Here is a 19,164-nt window from a genome sequence, read left to right on the forward strand (position 1 = left end):
ATCAAACCCTTTCATTATCAACATCTCTTCTGGTTCCCAGTCTCCCTTCTGTCTCATTTCTCTCTCCACCTTACATTTTGACTTTTAAAAATTATTCCTAATTAATAAGTAGGGCTTTTTAACTATTGCAAGTTTAGCCTATTTTAATGATTTTTTTCTGAGTTTAGACATGCTTTGTGTCATCAACTTCCACACATGGCCCTTCAAATGGCAGACAGGAAAAAACATCCCCAGACTTTATAAAATTATATGTAAGTACCTTAACAGTACTTAACCTCTTTTTATACAAATTGCTTTTTACATTAATTTCCAGTATTTATAGACATCCATAATTTTATTTGCATTAGGGTTAAAGAGAAAAGAGATTCTGAAAATTATGCAAATTGAGGGGTACTTCAGATCTGGAAAATATAACCTGATTTTGAACTCCAGAGAAGCACAACAGAGCCACTACATCTGGTTTCAGGTAAGCACATACCTGAAGAGCAAAGTGATTTTGGTAGTTGCCTGAGACCTTTTATTAGAGCCTAATGCAGTCAGGCACCCAAATATTGTTGCATTTCCAAAGAAATCAAGTTCCTGTATCCCGTAGTCATCTTTCATAATTCTAACCTATTTTGGGCATACCTTTTATCTAGTCATAGGAAATACTCAATTCATTTATTATTTATTAGAAAGAAATATTTAACTATTTAAATGCTTAAATTGAAAAAGATCCAATCTAAGCCAAAGCCAGCCTATCATTTAGACCCTTGTATGGGGAAAATAATTTCAAGTTATTTATATTTTATATTTCTCTACTCAGCAGGTTTTGAGGGCTGAATGTTTTGGTGATTTACATGCAATAAACCTGGGCTCTTTTCCAGGCTCTCCCAAAGGCGATTTTAGTGACCTTCGGCAAGTTAATGGCAAATAAATAATGGGATTGAACCTAATTTCCTTTACAAAGGAAAGCACTGTGGCTAGAAGTATAAATGTTTATATACTCATCTGAGATACTGCAGTAAAAGAGTCCTGTCAACCACAAACCAGCATTATTTATTGGAGTGGCTAAGATTGAATGATGAAAATGCTAACACTATCTACTCAATCTGCATGCTTGTTAGTGTGTCATAAACACAACACTTCCCATCAAATGCACTCTTCCTGATGTGAATCAAATGTTTTTATTACAGTGCTCTGCACTATTCATCAGTCTGACTCCCTGGCCTTAACTCCAAATACAAAATGCTTGCTGATTTTCAGGAATGTCACCACATAGCCATGTGGTTTTGGTTAGAGTAATGGGCTATCAGCAAAACACATACAAAAAATAATTACAAACACTTAAAGCTGAATTCTGAACGTTTGCACCAGCAATACAATTCAGGTACCTGCTTCTGCAATCAGTGGGCATGGCCTAGTTCTATACACGGTTTTTTTTCATTCATAGTTAGAAAGGAACCAAAATGCTCATAGAGAATCCCTATGTGACACTGCTAGTTTCACTATCAGACGTGGGATGATCTGTTGCCCTTTCAGATTTTATCCTCCCCTGTACACCTGTGTTTGCTCGTTTTCTCTGTTTAACATGCTGAACACTTGGGGTAGGCAATCCCTGCCAATACAGGAAGCAATATACATTATTGCTAACAATGTATACGTCAACAAGAAATTGCATTCTGAATCTTGGATTCTTGGATCTGTAAACCCTATTGAAGACAATCAGTCCAGATGGCAAATATTTTTTGTATTAAAGCTCAAGATAGGCAGTTTGCAAGTTTTAGAACAGAGACCAAGACTCCTTGACAATCTGGAAAAAAACCCCATTCTCTTGAAGGATTCTATCAGAAAACAAAAATCTTTAGTTCATTGGCTTGGTTACTGTCACTTTCGGTTAATTAATCCCTGTGTCAGTGCCACACTCTCTTAAGGGGTTATGTCCAGTGCTGAACACCAAGTGTTGAACAATCAGTGTTCTTCACCTTGTGAAAAATCTCAAAAAGTGTGTTATGCGTGGGAGGTGCAAAAAGTCAAGGTTTGAAATACAGAAGCAGCTGTAAACATTACACTTTCCTAGGTGTTTTGTGATGATAGGAAACCTGATATACTGTGAGATTGTTGTCTAAAAGGTTACAGTATTGTAGAAGGTCTATTTATGTTTATTGCAAACACATTTAATTGGGTACACAGAAAAAAATTGGAGATGTTGAACAAATGTGAGTATTGTTGTGCATTTTGTGCTCTAATTGAAGAAAAATTGTACCAATGAGATCATTGCATTATTTTTGAAGGAATTTCTCTTTTCTTGTATGAAATTATGATTCTTGTGATGACAGAGACATTTGATTCTCCTTTGGAACTAACCTTGTGTAAAATGAGAAGGGTAATCTTTTGCTCTTGGTAGAAAGCAAGACCTTGATAAGACATAAATAATTTTAGAATTTCCCAGTGACTGTGAGCAAATTACTGATGCTCCCTGAGGCTGTTTTACTCCACTAGTAGAAAAATACTGTTTTCTATCTCTACTCTTGCAAAGTTCATCTGTTGAAAAAGCTTTTTGTTATTATTATTGCAGTAAAAAGGGATTGTACCCTCTGTTGGAGGGTGTGCTGCAGCAAGGAGGGAAGTAAGCAAAGGAATGTCTAGAAAAAAATGGATAAGGTTTCATTTAGATGCTTTCAATCCCATGTTTTCACATTTCCTTATATTTCTTCCCCAACTTGAGCCACAAGTATGTACAAAAATTCCTTGGTGGAGGATTTCATTTAATAATTCAGGGACACAGAGAAGAGACATTGTACCCCACAAGCTGTTTGGCTCCAAAGCTGACCTATAACCACACTCCTGGCACCAACACTGCTGCTAACAAAAGGAAATGCCACAGAAGCTTTGGGGTTTTTTGAACACAATCAAAAATCTGTATTTATATTTTTGTTCCAGTTCTTTCCTTTAGTAATTTTTAGGTGGTCTCTCTATGTATGGCTCTATGATTCATTCTTGTTTGAAAAACACCCAGAATTTCAAACTTGATTGGACTTGGTCTGTCTATATGGTTTTTTGGGGTTTTTTTGACAATATAGTTTAAAGGAATAAGTCTGGAAATACTGACATTACTTTTGTTTCAGTTTGGTACTATGCAAGTAACAATTCTCAGTAAGAGGACTTCCAGTCTGAGAAATGGGCTTTATAACATCTGTTTTGTACAGCAGGCTATGTGGGTTAACTAATGAACTCTGAAAAAATTATTACTGAGTTTTTGAATAAAAGTTCTATCTGTACAATAACTGCAGAAATGTTAGAAAACTGCAGTTTTAAATCCAGACTGAGGATTGACAAAAAACCCAAAACCTAAAAGAAGACCAACTTAGCATTTCAAACATCCTCGGAAATGTGAGGGCACAGAATGACCTGGAGGATGCCTGATTTTTAGAGGAAAACTGGTGATTAATTTGTATAGCATCAAAGTATCTCTTGGTAGGTATGAAAACTGGTATTTCCATATAAGTTTGGGGAAAAGTAAAAATAATTCAATTCCTCTAAAGTGACAAAGGAATAAAATCAAGGACACCCATAGCAATACTTTAGTTGTTTTTATTCTCACAGTGGCGCAAACAGAAACTGTTGAGCCATTTGCAGTCTGTGCTCATGTGTGTCATTTCCCAAGAGAACAGACGCCTGAAGGGTTTGATTTTAAAACACCATTTAGATGAGAATTATCTGTTGGTTTAAGGTTGTAGCTTTTGGTCTTAGTTTTCTCCTTAGGGGGAACAGAACATTGGTGACCAGTGAAAAAGCTCTGTTCTTCCTTGCAGAGAAGAGCTGCTCTGCCTATGCTGTGGGGTCAATAGCTTGACTGTGTTTGTTTTATTATATATATTTTTATTTAATCACTGCACTAGGTTTTAATCTTTTATTGCTTTTTTTCCAGACAGTGCTTTGGAGCTGCTTATTAGCTCTACCCCTGTAATCCTAGATTTTTGCTGCTAAACTGTTAAATGGAAATTTAGCTTTAAGACTTGTGGGAATGTATGTTGGCTATGACTGTGTTATCTGTGCAGCTGGCTATATGATTCTTTATCCTAGTGGGGAATTGTGAGTTGAGAAAGGTGGATTAGGGGAGCTGCTGGACAGCAAGTGTTGCTCACAGCATGCAAAGTGAGCATTTTATTTTAAATGCAGTTCTGATGGCAACTGGGTGCATCTGATGGCAGCACAACACACAGCAATGGCAGCATACAGCAGACACTGGGTATCTGCCTGGTGGATGTGATGAGCTCATCTGCGGATTTCTTAATTTACTGTTAATTTTTCTATCTCTCAATTGAGATTCTGCCATAAACCTTCTTTATTCACTTTACATTTTAGTTCAGATTGCAAGTGAAAATAATCCCACTACCTTTTAATGTAATGAAAAAAGGAGCTAATTGTTAAAAATTATAGTGACACACTGAATAGATGAATTCCACTGGGAAAAAGGAAGAAGTATTCCCTCAGGGTCTTTGTAATGGGAAGCTTTTAAAAGGAAAAAAGGAAAATGCATGTAAGAAAAAAGTAGATCTGAGTGATTTTGAAGGTGGCTTTGCCAAGTGCTAATGGGAGACTATGGCAGGAATCTTTTCAAAGGACATGGAGAAGCAAATCTGTGCTTCTTGTGGTGTTAGTCTTCATACTGTGGTGCTGATTAACCAGGGTCACTTGAGTAGGACGACCAGGAGTAGTTCTCATCTTGGACATGAGGGTCCATCTTCACCAGGGCTCTGTAACTCTGCATGAATTTGAGTCCTCTTTGGCTCAGTGCTAAAGAGAAATGTGTTGGCACCAAACCCACCACCACAACTCAGTGGGGCAGGAAGTGTTGCTGCTGTTGAGAACTTTGAAGTGAACGAGTGAGGAAGAGCCAGAGCTACCAGTCAACATACAGAATTCAGGTAGCATTGTCACCATTGGCTGTGTTTGAGCTGGTCTTTGATGTAGTTGAGCATTTTCAGCTCCAAGAGTTAGTTAAGTTGGTTCAGCAATACATATTTTTTATTTATGCTTTTTTTGTCTCTCCCAATATAAAGGCAACTGTTGAAATGTAGATACCTAGAAAGCCTAAGATCTCCTGCTAAGGAGGTTTAAGTTGTGCAGTAATGCAAATGACTATAGGAACTGCTGAGAAAGCTGAGTACTACCAGTATGATATGGGCTGGTGCAGGACAAATCTCTCTTGTCTGAATTCTGTGTTATTGTGGGTACCTGGCCATTGGCACCTGAGTTAGCTGCTTTAAAACTGGCTCAGGTGTGTCAGTGGTCTTGCAGTTTCTGCAAAGTTTTGGTCTAGCCTGGAAGTAAATAGAAAAGGGATCTTGTATGGTACAGAAGTGCTGGTTCCAAAGCTGCAAATGTTCTTCTTTCCTCTTTGTGTTACCTCTGATATTACTGGTTTAATATGGAGAAAGGGTTTTATTGTAAAGCACCCTAGGACACTCTTAAGCTAAGGTGTTTCCAGTGGGATATTACTTGCATTAGATATTGGAGAATATTCTTGATGGAAGAGTAGTTTTTTGATACTTTATTCCTCATGATTCTCTTATTGCACCAAATCTGAGCATAAACATTCTGGGAGAAATGTACTGTAAATATTTGTATTTATTAATGCAAATCAAAATCACACAGCTAAATCCCCATGTACTGGACTAAATATTTACTCTTCTGTGTAGATTTTAAGTGTATTCAAGGACAGAAAAACCATTCTCCATGTTCATAAATAGTAAAAGATGCCATTCAAGAATTATGGACATTTTCTCATTATTGTGTGGGAGAGTTGGAAGCTACTATAAAATATAAGAGTGGGTTCTAAAATGTAAATATTGCGTGTCTTGAAATATTTTGCTGATCATGATATAATGCCTTTAATTGCTTGGCTATCAATTAGTTTAGCAAACCTCTAGAAAGCCCCTTATACACAATTCCACATATTAAAAACCATTCAGCTTAGAACAACCCCTTCTAAAAGAATTGTCTAGTGAGCTCAAATGTACAAAAATGTAGGATATCAAATGGACTTAAATGAAGTAAAACTTCTGGCAAAGGTCACAGAGCTGCTGAGGTGAGCTAGAAATGTACTTATTCTTCCTTGGCCCCATCCTACTACACAGTCCCAGCCAGTCACACTTTGCCTGGGGCTGCTCAGCTATTCAAGTTTAGACTGTAGGAAATTGCTTGGGAGAAGAATCCCAATGACAGGCTTACATGGCTCGTAGATTGACTCAAGTTCTGGCTTCCAGAATGGTGCAGGAAGGCCCATACCTTTCATCATGCCCATGTGTCTGTCCTTTATGAAATGGTGTGAGGAGAAGTCTCTGCACCAGCCCAGGGGCTGCAGCCTGAACTGTGAGCACATCAGCAGGGCCAGCTTAGGCTCCCTGTGCCCCACAGGGCAGAGAGGGACCTGATCATCCACCAGGAGCTGGGACACCAGCTACCCCTACCCAGCAAGTCACCCCTGCACCCCAAAGGAGGGCTTCCCATATGGATATAGCCTATACAGATATTTCTTTCCCCTTGGTGCTGTTTTGTGTGTGACAGTGGGAAAACCTCATCAAACTTTGCCCAGAGTGAGACTTTAATTCCCTCTGTCATAGCCTGTCCTGCCTGCTCTTGAGGGGCCAAATCAGTGCTGTTGTGTTTAAAGATAAATGGCAGAGCTTTGCATACACCTGTGCTGGCAAATGTGTCTGCTGCAACTTCAGAAAAAGTGACATAAGGACAAGTAATGACAGGACTGGAGTAGATTAAATGTGGAATACCTTGCTGAGCTGCAGCTCACCAAGACCAAAACCCTGCCTGTGATTTAGTAAGCCAGGAAAATAACTTATAGTTTAGACTTGTTTTTCTCTTCTTTTTGAGACCCAGGAAGGCTAATACTTTTATAATAACTGTTTATAGAATGTCTGACTTCATGATCCTGACCTAAGTACTGAACAGGAGACCACTACAGGAAATTTATGCCTCAAACCAGCATACTATCTCCAGCTATTATTGAATTGTAGCACTACAATATAGCTCCTAATAAAGCTTGTAACAGCGGTGAGTTCTTTGCAGCTCTTTCTCTTTAAAATCTCCTGATACACTTTTAAATCAATTTCTAACAGGGAAACATTTTTTCCCAGGGCAGTAAATAAAACGTTAATGGAGAGAAGACTCCTGCCCCACTGTGCCCAAGCAATCCAAGAATTTCAATAGATCAGGGCTCCCTCTCTTCCCCTTTGAGGGAAAGGATGGCTGGGGATATACTCAGTGGTGGCCTTGTCTGCCACACAAATCCTTCTCTGGGCTAGATGACCCAGACTGGGAGTGCAAACAAATATTTATAACTCTCAGAAGTGCCCTTACACTCCATCCTGCCATGACTAGTAGAGCTCTATTTTTGTGCCACTGGATGAAGTTTTTTTTCAGTAAAAACATAACAGAAAAGATTATATGATTAACAAGTATTTAATTTTATGGCTTTACATGGGATTTTTTTCCTTTAATAGCAAACTGGTAACTGGCTTAAATCAAACCAGTAGTGAGAAAACCTGGGAAGAGAAAGAAAATTCAGAATAATCTTCAGTTTCTCTGTTTTGGTACTATCTTTTAAATAAGCAACAGTTTAATATCTGTATGTCTTTATCTGAAGCAACAGATAAAAAGAAATAAGAACAAAAACCTCATATGGCATCTGTACATATGCAGTAGCATTGAGCTAGTTTGTTAATAATGAGAGTAGCTTGAAGGGTTTGGAGAGGTAAATTGTATTGCTAGGTAAGTGAAAAGTGATGGTTTCTTTTTTCATGACCTGACTTGCTCTGAATCAGGGAAAACCTCTGATCTGTTTTAACAAGATAGACTACAGATGTAATCTAAATAAGCTACATTTCTTATTTGTATAAGGTTCTCTCTCTGTAAGAAATTGAAAGGCCATATTTCTCCTGTATTATTATGTAGTAGTTGCTTACCAGGATCGTAATTTTTTCTAATGTTAAAGAAAAAAAATGAAGAAATTAAAGTTAGGCATGTTTATTAAAGGGAAGAGGTTGCTCAGTGTAGATTAAATTTTTAGGGGATTTTGATGTCAGCTTTTAAGAGTGTGCACAGATAATAATTCTGAACCTTACAGTTCAGTTAGGACTGATTGGTAGAGAGCATATTCTACCTCCAATGCAGTATCCTAAAAATTAAGTTGCTGCCAAACTTTGCAAACTCCCATTGCAAATCATGAAGCCGTTAAGCTTTCTCATAACTGATTTATTTTCCACATTTGAAAAATGCCCCTGTCTCAAAAAAATGGATGAATTACTTTCCTAAAACTATTTTTAAATGACATTCAGAGGGAGAATTTAATCTCAAGTATTTAAAGTGTAGCATAATGAGAGCAACTGCAAGATAGTTACATTGAGAAGTGCTTTCTTATATTAACTATGAGTATTTCTGTGGGCTCTATCTATATTGAAAATGACATAAATAAAAGAGTAAATGCCATTCTCTTCTTTCTTTTTTGTTACTTTTAAAATGCTCCTTCAAATAGGATTAATTTAAGTTGTTTCTATTTGAAAACTGGGCTATCATACTGGTGATTCAATGGATAAATGTCTGTTTAAAAAGATTAGTTTTACTCTGGGACTTCAGTGAAGACTCTGGGCCGTGGTGCTCTGCAGTAGTATAGTATATTTCACAGCTGTGGGCTTTGATGGAGAGCAGCCTGCCCTCTGCTCCACACAATGCCTCTCAGGGGAATGTTCCCCGTAGTACTTTAGATGACAACCACTTCCAGAAAGTGTAATGGATGACAAAAGAAACCACAAGATAGTTTGACCCATGCCAGTTTGAAGGCTTTAAAATTACTGACCTTACTCTAAACTTACAGTTGATTTTTTTATTTTTACTCCTCTATGTGGAAAATGGAGTACAGGTGTGCTGTGATCAGTAGCAGAAAGGCTTGCAGCAGGCAGGATGCCCTGGAGATTCTGTGTAGGCAGTTTCTTGTACAAAGTGTCTTGGTGAAGACAGAAATGTAGATTACTGCCATGGAGCAGTTGCCACGTGAGAGATCATGTGCTGGAGAATTGGTTCTGGTTTTGGGTGGTTATAGTTTCCCTGTTACCCTCTGGACAGCCAAGAGTGACAAGTGTGAAGTGATCCCCTGCACTTTTGTACATGAAGCTGGCTTTAAGCTTGCTGATCTGGGCCACGTTGTGCTGTCACAAGAGCACTCAATGAAAGCCAGCCTCTGCTGGGCCCTGGCCTGTGCTGCCACGGCTGTGCTGCCAGTGCCACCTCAACAAGCAGCTCTGACAAACCTGCTGTGCTAAGTCTGTTCCAGACACAGAAATGACTGCAGTGCTCACATCTTCTGGCTTTCCCTCAGTGCAGGAGATGCAGGCAGAATTATGTGAGATACATCTACTTTGCAGCAGTCCTGAGAGAATTTGCTGACCTAGAGGTAAAATATGCTTACCTGGTTTTGTATGAAAATACCATTGGAAAACTAGCATTTCACTCATGCATAAAATTGTTATTAAAAAAGTAGAGAAGCCAGACATTGTGATGTAGATAGATATCTGCCCATCTCAACTGGATATATGAAATTTATTATTTTCTGATTCTAAAGTGCCAACCTCAAGAGCCAAGGGCTATCAAGAAAACAGTATTAATGAAGTTTATCAGTTTCTGCAAAACTTTCCTGTAATACCCTCTACTGGCATTGTATAGCTCTTCATAGTTTGACAGTTGTAATTCATTTTGGGGCTGCACCACTCAGAATCAATGAGGTTATTCCAAATTTCTGCTGATAAATTCTTTATACGCACCTCATGCTGATACGTGCCTTTGTTGTATAGTGTGCAGAGAGGTAGATGTATATACACTTATTCAGTTTATTTATCTTTAAACTTACAGTGCATATAGCTTAAGATCTAGTATTTTAATACTTCAATACTCCAAAAATGTCCATAACTTTAAAGGTAAATGGCCTATGAAATGATATACTTAGCATCTGTAAAAGAATAATGTGTTTAGAGACCCAATGAAATAAATCTGTCAACATAAGAACTACTTTGGAGAATAGGATTTCCATGAAGTTATTTTCTTCTACAGAATGTTAGGAAAGCTGATTCAGTTAGACAAAAAGAGATTAGAGAGACAAGTATATACACTATACATGCAGGAGACCCCCCTATATATATAGGTGGTAGCCAAATAAGCATTTTAATTACTTGAATTAAAAAAACACAGTGAAAAAAATTCATTTGGCCAAGGCAGCCAATATTTGGTGTAATCAAAATTACCAACAATGTTCACAGAGCAATGAAATAATTTGAGTTTACTGAGTGTCTAAATATGGAGGAAGTACAAATGTATCTTTGAAAGTGAAAAAAAAAAATTCCAAGTAAGTTTCCACAATTAAGTTCTTTCATTTTCTTTTGTGCTAGCTTTTATTGCTAAGCTCAAATTTCTTTCAAAGCCTTTAAAATGCAGGAATTGGAGGGGAAAGTAACATGTTTATACTCATTCCATCCAGTATTTTGTTAGTAATTGCAGAAGTGGCAGTATCTGATATTAGTGAGAAAGAAAGCCTTACAGTAATTTCAATAGCAATGTAGCAAACAGCAGCAAGACTAAAGTGCATATGCTGTAATATACACAGCAAGTCAGCTAGCTCTTAAATGTGCACACATCACTTCTGCCTGAGCTAGTCTCTGAAAAGCAAAGTCTGAAACTGGGGAGACAGTCTAGAAAGGTAACCTGTAATTCTATTCTGGTTGTAAAATTTCCTCTGGCAACAGTAACTGAGCACCTTTCAAGACAGGGCAGACTATGCAGGCAACTGCCTTAATCCTGAGGGGTCACTCCTGTGTCAGTGTCTTGCATTGTTGGGAACACTAAGCTCTAACTTTACAAGAATTTCAGCAAAATAATTAAGCAGTATGAAATTCCATGACATTAAATATTATTCCTGTATATAATACTAAACATCTTTGAAAAAAACCCAAGTAGATGAAGTAGAGGATTTTATTATTTGAATCAGAGCAATTGACCTCCTGTGTATTTATTTTGATGCTTTCTATGTATAAGATAGCCTAGTGACATGTCATCCATTTTGGGCCAGTCAATACACATTCTCTTCTTTCAGGATTAATATTTCGGAATTAAATATCAGCTCCAGTTTAATAGTATATTTAATCCCAAATATGAACATACTCTCAGAGAGTGAGAATAGAGGGAAAGGTCAGATGATATCATCAGTTGCTAAGAACAGCTACAGGGTTTGAGAAGCAGGCTGAGGAGAAGGGAATGTTTCTTGGTCAGGAGCCAGAAATCTGCACTGTGGTGAAAAATTTTTGAAGTTGTAAGTACAGTATTTCCATTTGGTAAGGATCTTTGAGGATTGCACCATCCAGCTTTCAGGGATTAAAAGCAACAGCAGCCTCAAGAATCTTGTTTGCCCACATTTTTAATTGCTAGAAATGCTAGCTTTAGGCCTCAAAGCAATGAGACCTATAGAGACACAATCAAATAGTTAATTAAGATGTGTTTGCTCTCATCCTTCATTTAGAGAATGAAAATATTCTGATGGGATATATTCTTGAATGGTGTGGCTATCATTATGTTATCTGAAATTATGTCATAAGATTTGATATTTCAAGTCTAGTCAGATACCTTTCAGGGTTTTCCAATACAAAAGCAGTTTAGCCCTCAATGTATCTTATAAAGTGAATTCATTGAGATGATGTGTTGAAGATTAAAGAACTAAGTCTAGCAATTATTGCAGTCATAAAACAAGCTAGGTAATAAACTGAGAAACATTTTATAGAATGATTTAGCACCTTTGGTAGTCAGTGGGAAGAAACAAATGAGATGGGTCCTAATGGACTTTCCTTGGAAATCAAGGAAGTCAGAGTTAGGAAATCAGTGTGAACAAGGCACAGCACACTTAACCCCCTTGCCATGTCTGTAATGCAATGCAGATGCTGTGCAGGCGTTTCTGAGGTAGCAGTGCAAAGTGTGAGCTGTGTGTGAGCACATCCCAGCGTCTGAGAGAAGCAGCCCATGGAGGGATGAGCTGCCCGTGCCAGTTCTGCTGAGGGAGGCAGGGCACTGCAGGATGGGGCTCTGTACGGGGCTCTGCACTCCAGCTCTGGGGCCAGAGCAGCTTGGACATCCCCACACAGCTCTCCAGCCTGCAATGACAGCTATTCCCATGGCTTCCAAGCTTTATGCAAACTTCCAAAGAGTAAAACATACTATATATTCTCAGTGTTTATTCATTTTGCATAGTAGCTTTCAGTTCTCTCCCTGCCATTCCTATTGGCAGATCTTTTTAAAATTGTAACCTACTCAATTGCCAACTTTCATTATAATCCCAAATTTACAAATAAAAGAAAATGACTGCTTAAAAAAATAATCAAAGCATTTGGCTGACTATAGAGATGTGTTATTACGGATCTCTTTGTTTGCTGTGAAATTGCTTGTCTTTTCTTTCCAAATGCTAGTCTCATTTTCATAATAATGATTTTAGCTTTGCCTTCCTTTTTTAAAACAGCATTAAATTAAAAAATGAGTATGTTCCAGTGGTCAAATCTGTTGGTGGCAAAACATGCTTAATTCTTAATGGGTGTATAACCTTGTTAAAGGCTGAGTGAAAGCTAAATGATGTCCTCACAAAGAGAAAAATAATGCCACTTGTTCCTGGCATAAATACGGGGAGGGGAAAGGGGAGAAGTGTGAGCTATAAACAAATCTGTGCAATGGAGTCAAGCTTGGTGTCCAGCTGGAAAACTGTCCTGTGTACAGAAATGGCTGTGGGAATAGTGACTGATAAAAGTGAGTGATTGGCACAAGAGAGGCCGCTCTGGGGACCCTTGAAAAAGCAGTTTTTTCCTATAGTCTGTGCTCCTCTCTACCCTTGGCTGAGGAAATAAATCAATGCACACTTCCTAAAGTGTATAACCATGGTTTTTCTAAATGGAAATGCAGCCTTTGAATACCCCTGTGCGCAGGAGGGAGAAGCTTTTTCTTGCTAGTGAGTCACACACAGCTAAAAGATTTGGAATTTGGTATGCAGAAACCTGATTCTCAGGTGCTGGAAGATAAACTTCCACTGCAACAATGTAGATTTACATAAGGTGACAACCAGTACTTTAATTTCAGCAGCAACACAAAGCAGTAATTGATATTTAAAAAAAATACAATTATAAATAATCATACTAATTTCAGATTTCCTATCTGTAGTTAATGCAAGTACATAAAATAGCACTGAGCTAAAAGTATTTATTTCCCAGAGACTTCAAAATGAGCTTAGCTGTGATGAGATTGGTTACTGTTTTCAATGAAAAAGAGAAATAATTGGGGGAAATTTTAAATTAATATTTTTAATTAACATTCCTGTCTCTACAGAATAGAAGTGTTAAAAATTGAGTATGTGGACACTGAAACAAGTAGCCTTAACTTTTAAATATGAAGTCAAAGATGAGTGATTTACAAATGAATTCTAGATATGGGTTTTCTTTTCAATGATTAATCTGTTGTTTGGGGATTTAGATGGTCATTAGTGGAAAAACCCTGTATTGCTCATATGCCTCTGGTCCTTGTGGAGGAGGCCAGGTAGCACTTTCCATCCAGGCAGGGAATGGGCCCCAGGGAGTTGCCCCGGGCTGGGCAGAGGGATGGGCAGGGCTGCTGGTCCCCCTGCAGAGCTGCTCTGGGCCCTCCGGTGACCACAGCTCCAATTGTGCCCTGGAGCCCCCCATGGGCAGCACCTCACCTGCTCCCAAGGGAGTGTGTCATGGGCAGGACACAGGGCAATTAATAACTACAACACAGAACTAAACTTCCTAAGTCATGTTTGGGTTTTCTTTTTCTTTTTTTTCTTTTTTTTTTGGCAGATTATTCCCAAACATCAGAAGCTCAGTGTTTAAAGGGACAGTCCAGTACCTAAGGAAATAATCAGTGTAATCAAATGCAATCATTGCTGTAGCAGCAACTTCTTCCAGATCAGTGGAGAAAATGCTTGTTTCAAACTTGGGTCTGTAACTTGTAAGTAGACTTTATTTATTTTCTGTTTTATTTCCTCTTCAATGTTCTCAATCACCACAATGAAGTTTCTAAAGAGCACTTGTAAAGAGCACAGTGCAACAATTGGTGAAGCAAGTGGGTTCAACAATCCATATATTGACACAGTGAATTCAATAGAAAACTAATTAATAATAATAATAAAAAATAATAATAAGATAGCACTTTGCCCTCTATGGCTTCTTTCATCAAAGAAGTTAAAGAGCTTTGCAAACATTAATTAAGCTTCAGAACACCCTGATAAGCATCTCTTTTTTCTCATTTTCTCCCCGTAACTTATATTAATGTCTGGATTACAATGAATCAGAACTAAAAATCAAGAAAGACTGAAAGGTAAAAAATCCCCTCAGTCCTGTTTTAAGATTACCCACAGATGTGAAGCATGGGTGTAACCAACTGCTGCATCTGGTGCTCTGCAGAATAATCTGTGCACCTGCCCTGCACTCTCATTTGTGTGAAGTGTTTCTTTGCTCTACAGTGTATGCAGCCATCTGATCAGGTTTTTTTTATCAACGTGTAATCCTTTCCTAATCAGTAAACTGCACTGTTCTTACTACTACATTTACAGTCTAACACACAGATTTAGGCAAAGAGATTTTTTTTTCTTATTTTAAGAAAGTGTTCCCTAAAGCTTAATAAAGAGTTCATATATTCTAGTGTGCAGAAGGCTGGTCTAGGATCTTGAGATCTAATCCTATTTGCAAATGGCTTGAATTGTAGCTTTGGAAAAATATTTTAATCTCATTACTTCAATTTCCTGCTTTGGAGAAGAGATAAATAGTATTTGTTTATATTTGGGGTTTCTAGAAGGATTATTTAAATGTTGTTTTCAAGACAGTGTGGCTCAGTGCATTGTCTCAGAACAGGAACAATGCAATTATCTGTTTATTGAGGCATTTATTTATTATTCCCTAATTTTATGGACTTGGCTTGGCTGATCTGGGGCATTCTACAGGGGGACAAGATTTGGGTGAGATTTTTTTCTACAGCCTTATCAGCAGTTTCCACTTCCTGGTCTCACTTTATTCACCTATTAGAATGCAATAATCTTAATTATTTTCCAGGGCAAAGTCAAATCTTCTCCAGCTTTTAGCAGGTGCACGGTGTCATTCCCAACTGCCGTTTTCTTTGGTTCTTGGAATACCATTTCCTATTCCCTATTGCACCTCACAATCCCTTTGTGTTTTTGGGCCCCACATCATTCTTCAGTTGAATAACTGCTGCACCTGATCATCCCCACAGCTTTTCACATGCAAGAGTGAGCTGGTATCATCTCTGAGTCTGATCTGCTGCAAGGAAGAATGGTTGAACTCAAATTATTCACAGAAAACCGTTTCTTCTGGTTTGTGCCATTATTTCAGACAGCCAAATGATTTCTGCTCAAGTAGAGACAGCAGTGTGGGGCCACTGCAAAGCTGTGTGTGCTTGCTCAGGGCTCTGTGAAAGTCACTGCCTTGGCAAACGGGCTCTGCAGCCTCCCTCCCATTCGTCCTCATCTTCTGACTTTTACACAGAATTTCATTTGCAAGCTGAGCTTGAAGCTCTTAAACTGCAGCTCTCTTGGACCGGGATGTGGATGTGAGAGAGGTGAGGAGAGGTGAAGTGACCTTTAGGTAGCCTGTTTCTCTGCCAAACACTTCTCACTCGTGGAAAGCGGTGGCGCAGGTTCTGACGCAGGTGTTTGCAGCAGCTCTCGTCAAGGAGTCGGGGTGTAAAGATATTTGTGCTGGTTCTCTTGAGGGCAATTTTAGAGAGACATGGTATTGCTTAATTCTAATGAACTATATGCAAATATTTGATTAGTCACCACAGAATAAAATTGTAAATGGTCTTTTTAAACTCAGGAAAACATTTGAAGATATTTTCCTAGCTGTTCACAAGCCCAGAAAGGGGAGAATGTTCAGGTGCACTTCCAGTGCCTGAGTGTGTACTCTTAGCCCCCTAACATGTCTGACTTCTAAGGGAAGTGAGGAGTCTGACTGTGAGAAATGAAGTTTAATAAGTTCTGTACTAGTGAATGCCCAAGGTGCTTGGGTGCTTACCACCTGGGAGTAACTCTCTCTGTTTCACCCAGGGCACGTAAACTGTGTCCTGACAATATCTCTCTTTCCAGTAATACTTGGAGACATTGAGCTCCCTGACAGTCGTCTGAACTGTACAGAAATTGGTTGTTTAGAAGACATGGTCTAAACAGAACTTTTGGATCTAATTCTCTGTGTTATGCTAGCAAGGGAGTGGTGTAAGGAAAATATGAACTGAAATCTATTCTGGTTACTATCAAGGACAAAAAAATGGCAGATAAAAGCAGTCAGAATCAATTTTAAAGTATTAAGATTATTAAGGTAAATGTTTTGTGTTTCATTAGGTCCACTAATTAAGACTAATTATCTTTCAGATGGAAATTTGTATTTGCTGAGATTGCTCATTTTTACAAAATTAGGTACCTTAGTAATTCTCTCCGAGTTTGTGGCCCAGATGTGTGATGCTAGGAATTTAAGCATATGTGCATGCATTTTAAATTGTATTTCCCAAAAAGTGTATAACAAATAGTTCCAACAATTATGCACTGCTACTTGGGTTCAAAGAGCAAATTTACAACTGCGTTCACTCAGAACTTGCATACTTCTTTGTAGAGTTGTAAACTAAAAATCTCGTATGAGGACTGCATTCTCTTGAAACAGCTCTTGAAATTTGGAAAGTTATTTAAAGAATCTTTTGAATTCCAAGGATAAGGTAAGGAAAATGTTCTTCATCAATTTATTTTACCATAAAAAAAATCCTAGTTAGCTCTTGCAGACTGTTGCCTCTTACACAGAGATCAATGTTATAACACAAACACCATGTCAGAAAGGGCATATTTAGCAGCCAGTTATGAATATAATATCCAACTAATGATTTAGTCCTCTATTTCCCATAATTTTGTTGGTCCTATAAGATACTTATTTATAGCACATAGATAAAATTTGCTGGTTTGACTGAAGCACCTTAGCAGAGCCACCTTTCAGCAGTTCCTTCAGGTTCCATCGCCGTGCTATTACTGCGGATTAATTAGCCTTTCCCAACAGAATGGTGGTGTTAGAATATGAATGAAGTCCTGCAGCGATCTCTTTCAAGTGTGGGATCACTGGGTTAATCTCTACATGAAACAGTTTGGTTACTGAATGGAGGAGCTGCCATGTGGGCTAAAGCTGGCAAAGTCAATATATTTTAAGAGATTTAGTAAGACATACTCTTCAGAAGTAGCTCCACAAGAACTGTGTGGTCTGCAATAATTTAATAAATTGGAATTACTTTTATATTCAATTGGAGTGCAGTTTTAGTTTCCATCCTTTCCATTTGCTGTATAACAAAGACCTAAAGTAACTGAGCATAATCCTGGGCTGTCACCCTGGGAGCAGGCAGAGCAGGGAGGGTGCTGCTTCAAGCTGTCCTGATATATTCCAGCTACTACAGAAACATTAATGAGCCCCAGGTTATTAGCCCATGGTTTCATTATCTTTTCTCTGGCAGAGAACACAACCTGACTCTGGTGCTATACACAGTGCCCACTCAGGGATCTGAATTTGGCATCAGTAGGGCCCAGTTAACTGAAGGAGCAGCCCTAAATCCCCTCCCTGCCACTGTTGGAATTTTCAGTCAAGGCTACACACTTGGCTTCTCTTCTGCTCACTGTCATGCTTGTCATGCTTGCTTACTGTTAATATTTTGTGCATCCTTCAAAGTGTTAGTAACTGAATTCTTCCCACAAATGCCATGTGCCATGTCCTCTAATATTCTTATATTCTCACCTGATTTTACCCTGCTGACTGTCCCAGACTGGCAGAGGGGCTTACACCTCTGTGAAGGGCACCTGAGAAGGGGCAGCAAGGGGAAAAGCACATCAATTATATGTGCATTTTCCTCAGGGAGAGCTAAACTGGAGCTGGATGTGTGACTTGTGGCTGGAATGAAAGCAAAAAGAATGTGATCCTTGCATCAGAAAGGATGTGTGCATTTCTTGGTGGACAAGTATTCTCAGTGGGAGCTTGCTAAATATTTCTTAGAGTGATCATTTTTGTGTTTGTTTTTTTGTTAAGTGCTCATTGTCCTACCCAGGTATACACCCTCCTTATTGCCAGAAGGACAAAACTCTACAGGGATTGCTTCATTTTAAGTAAATATTCTTTGCTCTTATGCTTGTCCATTGTTAAGTCATAGTTCAACAGCAGTGACTTAAGTGGGTCATACTTGCTTTGCTTGATTTCCAAGTAAATTTAACCAAATGGAGACCAATATCTAACTCAAACATTATCTGGTTTACCTTCGACTTGGGGCTGTGAAAGGAACATGAGAGAGAAAAGGAGAAACCTGTGAAAAATATGGAAAAGTAAAGAGGGTGAAGGAGAAGGAGGAGTTATTAGTACCTGCCTGCCTATCTTTCCATAGGTACACAGCCTGAGGGCAATCACTAGCTATCAGTAGCCTAGTGAGTAATTTGTAGCAGAAATTGTATTTCAGTCCTTTCAGTAGATGATATTTACTATTCAAGATATCAAAAATCCTTTTTTTTTAAAACCTCGGTGCATACTAGCTGGAAGAGAAAAATTGCCAGTTAGAAATAAATATTACTGTGGTTCCTAGCACCAAATTTTCATCTGCCTGTGTCCTTCTTGCTGTCTCACATCTCCTTTCTTTACTAGTGCAGTTTTGGAGGTCTTCCATAACAACATCCCCTTTCATTTGCAGGAGGGGGGATAGATGAAGGTTTCTAATGGTCAATAAGATTTGTTCTCTCTCCTGCAGTGGGCAAAAGTGAGCAGAAATTCAAGCCTTCAGTCCTGCAGCTGCAAGAGGGTAGGGGCACATCCTTGTGCTCAAAACCCCCAGGGAATCTTTCAAACCTCTGCCCTGCTCCCCTCTGATATAGCAGGGAAAAGCAAGAGGGCAGCCTGAGCTTTAGGAAACGTGTTGGTGAGGATTGGGCTACGCTTGAAAGGCTGACAGGATATGTGTAGCCAACATATACAATTGCTACAGTTTTTGGTTACAGGGTAACAAAGATTCCAAAAATATCCTGAGATTTTTTTTTCTGAGAATTGCCTCCTGTTA

The 19,164-nt window shown here is 38.6% G+C and overlaps 1 long non-coding RNA gene across 1 annotated transcript; it reads left to right on the forward strand.

Annotated features, from left to right (window-relative positions):
* The first annotated feature begins 353 nt into the window (after positions 1–353).
* On the forward strand, positions 354–16,800 carry LOC131087094 (uncharacterized). The gene is made up of 3 exons (XR_009114835.1): positions 354–466; positions 13,890–14,040; positions 16,710–16,800. It is a non-coding gene; the product is annotated as an uncharacterized LOC131087094 (long non-coding RNA).
* The last annotated feature ends 2,364 nt before the right edge of the window (positions 16,801–19,164 follow it).

The sequence above is a fragment of the Melospiza georgiana genome, chromosome 9 (assembly GCF_028018845.1).
Source record: "Melospiza georgiana isolate bMelGeo1 chromosome 9, bMelGeo1.pri, whole genome shotgun sequence".
Taxonomy (NCBI): domain Eukaryota; kingdom Metazoa; phylum Chordata; class Aves; order Passeriformes; family Passerellidae; genus Melospiza; species Melospiza georgiana.